Below are 8,068 nucleotides of genomic sequence, written 5' to 3' on the forward strand. Positions count from 1 at the left end.
TGTACCCCAGTTCTTGTATACATAAATAAATAGATTAAATAAATCTTAAAAAAAAATACAATAAAACACCAGTAACAAGAGCAAGTATCTATGAATTAACAACACCAAATACTAAGGGAGAGGAAAAAATGGGCAGAGTCACTAGAAAGGTCTTGAAACAGAAATTTAAGTAAAACCCCCATGGTAAAACTAACCAAAAATCAAGAATAGACACCCCAGATGAAGAAGCAAGGAAATTGATAGAAATATTAAGAAAAGCCATTCAAAAAGAGTAGAGACAAAAGAAAGAAGAAACAATAGAAAAATAAAACAATCAAAGCCAAAATGACTGAAAATACATTTATATCAATAATCTCCCTAAATGTGAATAGCTTGAATTCACCAATAAAAAGATACAGGCTAATAATGTGAGTGAAAAAATTCCAACCGTCAAAACTTTTTTTTTATAAGAGACCCATTTAATACTGAAAGACAAAAACAAACTAAAAATAACGGGCTGGAATAAGGTCATACCTGATAATAACTCAGTAAATCAGGAACTGCTTTTCTTATATCCAATAAGCTAGACTTTCAATTAGAAAAGGGACAAAGATGGACACTATATAATGATCAAAGGAACAACTCGCCAAGAAGATACAGCTCTTATTAATATCTATGTTCAAAATATAGCAGTACCTAGTTATATATAGCAGCTATAAAGTGACCTAAAATAATATATCAACAAAAATACAATTGTTGTTGGAGACTTCAACACACCATTGATATGAAGGACTAGATCTTCCAGACAGAAAATTTACAAAGAAATAAAGTTCTTAAGTGAAATATTAGATTAAGTGGATTTACTGGACACTTACAGAGTTTTTCCATTCTAAAAGCCCTGAATGTACTTTCTTCTCCAGCGCACATGGAACATTTTCAAGAATAGATTATATACTAGGACATAAAACAAGTCTCTGCTGAATCCTCTCACCCCCGCAACCCTGCCTGTACACCAGTCCTTGTATTCAAAACAAATAAATCTTTAAAAAAAAAAAAGGTGGAAATTCCATTTGATCCATCAATATTATTATTAGGTATTTATTCAAATAAGATGAAAAATTTAATACAAAATGTTGTATTTCCACCTATAGCAGCACTGTTTACAATTGCCAAATCATGGCACTAGCCTAACTACCTGACAACAGATGAATGGATAGAGAAACTGTGGAGCATACATTCAATGGAATATTACACTGCTGTGAAGAATAATAAAATGGTGACATTTGGGACAAAATGGAGGGAACTTGAGGTGATTATGTTGAGTGAAATCAGTCAAAAAGTGAAAGAATGATTTCAAATGGTTTCACTCATCTGTGGAATATAAATACCAAAATAACAATATATATGCGAATGATAGAAGAAATGAAATTTTGAATATAGCAAAAAGAAAATAATGTGCAAAGGGTAAAGGGGATGTGGGAGGGTGGAAGATGGGGTATGTGCATGGGTGGTTTAGTAGAGGGAAAAAATAAATAAAGATTCCAGTCCTCTCCCATCAAAAAAAAACCTTTGTCCATTCAACCCAAATGGACAACTGACAATGAAGCTGAGTCATGATGGGACAGCTCACTGGTTCCATCCTGGCAAATCCAAGTAGCTCTGCAGCCCCCTGACCAAATGAGAACCTGCCCATGGCCTGTGGTGTTAAGACAGTGCAGGCTGGTGAGCAGGACTTCTGGAGACTGGAATTTGGATGTATTATATGGTGGACCCCTTTAAAATGGTTAAACAAGGGCCTCCCTGTCAGCACAATGGGTTAAGACATAGCATGATCCCTGACCAGGGAGGTGACCCACATGGCACAGCAGACCTCTCCTGTCTCGCCCACTGCTCCTCTCAGCAGTTTATTTCAGTTAGTTCATCTGTTTTGTTCCCCAATCTGTCTCTGGTGAATTCTCTCACCCGCACCTCTGGCCTGTACCCCAGTTCTGGTATGCATAAATAAATAATAAATCTTTTTAAATAAATAAATAAGTTAAACAAAGTAAATTAAAATTTAATATTTATGTTAGACATTTCATGCTCATGGGAATGGACCAGTCCCAGAATGACAGCATCAAGCTCTGCATTTCAACAAGATCTTCTTTGCTTACCTGGTAGGATTTCAGAAGCTCTGCTCTCAGACCATGATTCTCTAAAGTGGGATCCCCAGACACCGGGAGCCCATCTGAGAGAGAGATTCTCAAACTCTGTCCAGAGGAGCTGCACCTGGCTCTCTGAGGGTAGGTCCAGGAATCTGCATTTCTAATAATCTCCCAGGTTTTGTGCACACTGAGGTTTGAGGATGGTTAGATGGTCGGGAATCTGGGCGGGGGCTGTGTCTGGAAATGGACAGTGATTAGGACCTGTAGCACCTGCCACGGCTCCTCCTGGCATCAGTGGGCAGATCCGGGTACACGTGGGGATCACAGACATTCCATCCTCATGAATACCATGTTGTGATGTGGGGAGGCTGACACACCAGTTCCTTCACTGACGCCAACATGAGACTGTTGGAAGAAAAGAATAGAAAACTTAAAAGCAGACATCACAAGACCAGAATCTGACTCACAGAGGAGTGGGGGATTAACATAGCCACTAACCAGCTATAGGATCTAAGATCCTTAGGTGCCAATGTCTAGATCACAAGACAATAGACCCAGCAGCTGTAGAGGGGGCCAGGGCACAGACCTGAGGTGAGGATATGGAGACCGAGGGCCATGGTAAAATCTCTGGTCCCTTTCAAATTCTACATAGTTATTCAAAATCAACAGAAACAAACCACTCCGCAGAGATGAGCCCTCCTCACCGAAACAAGACCATAAAACCAGCACTTTCTGCCTGCTTATGTCTATGCAAGTGTCCTTTTCCTTTCTCCCTTTTATAATAAACCTGCCCTTTTGGATACAAGTAACTTCTCTGTCTTGTGGAGAAACCTGCTTGGGAAACTCACCAGTGTGGCTGACAGGGGAGTTCTGGTGAAACTTTCCCCAGAGTTAACCCAAGGACCCCACTCTCGGAACACAACACCTCCAAGTTCTCATGAGAGGCCATGGGAAACCCATGTCACAGGGTCAGCTGTGCCCTGATTCACAGAGGCCACAGAATGGGGCACTTTTCTCAGCAAAAGTCCTGAAAAGCAAAAATGGTGGCCTGATTTTCTGCATTAGCAGAGGTCATCTGCCTTTTTTGAAGTCCAAGTTCACCTCTGGCATTGGGGATTTTCATGCAGAGTAGTTTGGTTTCTGAGGTGTGGGAACTCAGAACTGTCCCCTAGTGACCCTCAGGGCCCAGATTCCCACCTTCTGTAGACTCTTCCCTCTATAACCAGAGACTCTCCAGCCACCCCAGGCTTCAGTCTCCCCATAGGACAGTGTCACCATCAGGGGTGGGGCCCAGAGGGTGACCCTCTCTCACCCAGCACACAGGGATCAGTGTCCTGCCTCTCAGGATGAGCAAAGAGCCTGCCATAGAGACACTCAGAGTAACAGGTGTCCTATCCTTGGAGAGCAGGAGTCTCAGGAAGCAGAGTCCTTGTCTAGGACCAATTCTGCTGCTGGAGAAAGAAACTGAGGGTCAGAACACCCCACAGAAATAGAAGCCCCAGTTCCTACCCCTGGGTAGACTCAGAGCAGATCTTGTCAGTGATCCATTGTTCAGGTGCCTCCTCTGGAAGCCAGGATATGCCATTACTACTAATACATTTTATTGAAACAGCTTGAGTTCATTATCCTCTTACATACACCCAGAGCACCTTTACTGTTCTCGGCGGCTCTGAAGGCAAAAGGGAAAGTGTAGCTTCTTCCCAGGAGAGAAGTGGGTCTCAGGAGGGGGTGGTCTGTGAGTCACTTACTCCCTCGGGTAGAAGAGCAGCTCTAATGGGGCCCTGGAGGTGACCTTACCCCCGTGTCTGCAGTGCACACGTGGGGAGACAGGTCTCTAGGAATCTCTGCCCTTGATGTCCATCCTCACTGCCTGTGGCTGCAGAGGCCGTTTCTGCCTGATGTGGATGCTCACCCTGCAGCTCACAGAATCCTATGTGTCCTCTGTTCTCTCTCTAGGCTTTTAATAAACAGTGGCCATTCTTTTAATAAACATCATCATTTATTTTAAAAACCTGAGTTATTTCTTCACTAGAGAATCTCAGACTTACTGCACGATATTTTTAAAAGTCCAATTGATGGGGCCTCCCAGTGGTGCAGTGGTTGAGCACTGGGCTGCGAAGCTGCCCACAGCCTCTACAGCACTGGTTCAATCCCCAGCCGCCGGGTGAGGGTCCCACACGGCGCGCAGACCTCTCCTGCCGCCCGCTGCTCCCCTCAGCAGTGTATTTCGTCAGCCTGCCTGCTCTGCTCCCTGCTCTGACTCTGGTGAATTCTTTTACCATCCTACACTTCTGACTGTACCCAGTGCTTGTATAAATAAATAAATAAATAAATAAATAAATAAATAAATAAATAAATAAATAAATAAATAAATATTAAAAAAAAAATCCAATTGATGCAGACCTGAGCTTTTTCCATGGTTTCATTCACAAATATTTATTAGCCACCTGCAGATCCCCCAGGAGGAAGCATGAGCGTCTGCATTGACTGTGGTCCCTAAGTAGGACCCTCACAAGTGTGCTCACAGGCCTCACCCTGGAGAGCTTCCTCCTGCACCTGTGCCGTGTCCACAGGGCGTCGGTCCTAAAATCCTCCCCACCCTATACCAGTGTGTTACATCACTTCACCACCCAGGACTCCTACATCCCCTATTTTCCTTCTATATAAATAACATTTTTGTGAGACAGTTTGACCTTTTTGCAGAGAAAACAGAAACTTTCAATTACCTGAGTCACCATAACTTAAAGCTTTATTGTCAAATAATACATTTAACCCAGGGCAGGGAATAGGCTCCTCTCAGACAGCTAGCTCTCCTTGGCTTAAATACTTTAGTCCGTTTGTTTCCTATGTTTTCCATGAGGGAAGAGCAGAAAGAGGTGAGTGTCCCGCTCTTCTTCAGGGACCCTCAGCCTCTGTCAGATATCAGGGGAAGAGCAGGCTTGGGGAGTCAGGGTCCCAGCTGTTTCCAGGTTCTTCCATCACTGGCCTGACAGTCTTTTCATTGATCCCCCTCATGGGTAGAGTGAGAATGACTGTGAAGGTCTTTCCAGCTCAAGTCCTCACATGTCCTGCAGCCCTGACTGTCTGGAGCGTCCCCTCCCTTATTTAGTGTCACTACTCAGGGCTGAGCAGAGAAGGTAGGTGTCAGGTGTCAGCGCCCTGTGGGGACAGTTACCACTTCCAGCTTCTGGTCACATGGTGTTGTCACTGCCACCCTCACCACCTTTGCCACATACCTTCTGTGCTGTCCAGCCTCTGTGTCCCCAATTCCTCTGTAAGAACCCTGCATGTGGTCACCTGACTGGAGAGGCTCATGTCATGTCATCCGAAGAATATTGAAGAATGTTCCTACAAATGTAAAATTTTTCTAATGAGGCAAAAGGGAACAGATTCTTGGGGCAGAAGTTGAGGTGGGGGAGCTTTTGAAAAAAAAAATGACATTTCAGTTTGCTCAGCTGTATTTGAACATTGTGATGACCAGTGACACTTTGTGTTTCCATTTCTCCCTTTTTTTTGGCATTTCAGTGGGCATTTTCCCACTGGCCAAGTCTGCCCCAGAGGGGAGACAAGGGAGTCAGGGCTGCCTCTCTGGGGAGCTGACTAATATCCTGCCTCAGGCTCAGCCCATCTTCTGGAAACTAATGATTTGCATTCTGCCCAAATGCAAATAAACTCCCTCCCATCACAGGGTCAGTGTGACATTGAGCATCTCATCAACTAAATCAGTGCAGAGGAGGCTCCTTGACAGCATCTGTGCAATGATGCTCAGCTACTCGTGGACTAAGGGCTGTGATGTAAAGGGACAGTTTCCTGCCCCACAAGTCCTCAATGTGGATATGTTGGAGGGACAAAGGGCAGCTTGCAGACACATTAAAAAAGGAGTAATGGAGGGCCTCCCTGGTGGCGCAAGAGGTTAAGCCTCAGCACAATGAAGCAGTCTGCAGCCACTGCAGCATAAGTTTCAATCCCCGGCCAGGGAGCTGACCTACATGGTGCAGCAGACCTCTCCTGTCTCACCCACTGCTCCCCTCAGCAGTGTATCTCAGTCAATCCACCTGTTTGCTTCCCCACTCTGTCTCTGGTGAATCCTCTCACCCCCTGCACCTCTGGCCTGTACCCCAGTTCTTGCCTGCATAAATAAAAAGAAAACCTTTAAAAGAAAAAGGAGAAATGGAAGCACAAAGTGTCACTGGTCATCACAATGTTCAAATACAGCTGAGCAAACTGAAATGTCATTTTTTTTCAACTTCTGCCCCAAGAATCTGTTCCTTTTGCCTCATTAGAAAAATTTCACATTTGTAGGAACATTCTTCAATATTCTTTGGATGACATGACATGAGCCTCTCCAGTCAGGTGACCACATGCAGGGCTCTTACAGAGGAATTGGACACACAGAGGCTGGACAGTGCAGAAGGCATGTGGCAAAGGTGGTGAGGGTGGCAGTGACAACACCCAGTGTCCTAGGGCAGCAGGGCCAGCCTCCAAGCCACAGGGGCCAGTGTGCAGCCGTGGGGGCAATGGTGGTGTGAGCAGGGACGCTGTGCCCTGTGGAGGGGCAGTGGCTCCTGGGTGAGCCCCGACATGGTGTGGGTGGGGGTATTCTGTGCTAGAATATGTAGCCATGTTCTGTTCTGTGGCTTTCCCTGGAAAAAATAAACACCCCCCCCTTCACATATACACACCCCTTTCTGTATCTGCATATGTACACATCACATCTATTATACATGCAATAGAATATAGTTATCACACACATACATAATGCGTATTAACTCCTTTAGCAAATTTCAATTAGAAAAGATTGGATCCTGGGCTTCCCTGGTGGTGCAAGGGGTTGAGATGCAACCTGTGAAGCTCTCCACAACCTCTGCAGCAAGAGTTCGATCCCTGGCCAGGGAGCTACCCACATGGCGCAGCAGACCTCTCCTGTCATGCCTGCTGCTCCCCTCAGCAGTGTACTTCAGTCCTTCTGCCTGTTCTGTTCCCCGCTCTGTCTCTGGTGAATCCTCTCACCCTCCCACGCATCTGGCCTGTACCCCGGTTCTTGTATAAATAAATAAATCTTAAAAAAAAAAAGGAACTGGGTTACAGACCAGAGGTGCAGGGGGTGAGAGGATTCATCACAGACAGAGTAGGGAACAGAACAGGTGGACTGACTGACTAAACATACTGCTGACGGGAGCAGTGGGTGAGACGGGAGAGACAGGAAAGGTCTGCTGCACCATATGGGTAGCTCCCTGGCAGGCCAGGGATTGAACTCGTGTTGCAGAGGCTGTCCATAACTTCACAGTGCTGTGCTTACCCCTTGCGCACCAGGGACGCCCCCACTAGTGTTGTTATAAACACAGACTCTCAGGCTCTCTTCTAGAATGTCTGAATCTTCCTGAGCATCCAATCTTGTTGAGCATCCTCAACACTGGGTGGTCCAGGGTTCAGTCTCGCCCTTTTCTTTAGTCATCACTCCCTGGGGGACCCTTTCCCAGTTCAAGACTTCAAATATCATTTACGTACATCACCTCCAAATCTATTTCTCAGCTCAGACATTCCATCTGCCCTGCAGACATGTCTGTCCAATGACCAAAATCACGTGTTTCTAACAGATCTCAGCTTCAGCTTTTCTGAATTGACTACCTAGGATGTCACATACATGGTTCTCCAGATCTTCCCCATGTGACTTCAGGCTCACCATATCCCTACTTAGAGTCTGGAATGTTCAGTGTCATCCTGACCCCTCTGTCTCATAACACAGAGGTAGGAAATGCTGTAAATCCATCTCTAAATATGTCCAGATCCAGTGACTTACTATTTTCCTGCACACCCCCCAACAAAACTAAACTCTGTGTCCTGGAATCTTTCCTGGCTTCGCCACATTTATCTTCCCACTCTCACCTTCGCCAGTTGCTTCTCCACAGCGCCAGACTGAGGCTTCTAGTCACACAGGTAGATCT

The sequence above is a fragment of the Talpa occidentalis genome, unplaced genomic scaffold (assembly GCF_014898055.3).
Source record: "Talpa occidentalis isolate TD23 unplaced genomic scaffold, MPIMG_talOcc4v2.1 talOcc4.2, whole genome shotgun sequence".
NCBI classification, from domain to species: Eukaryota; Metazoa; Chordata; class Mammalia; order Eulipotyphla; family Talpidae; genus Talpa; species Talpa occidentalis.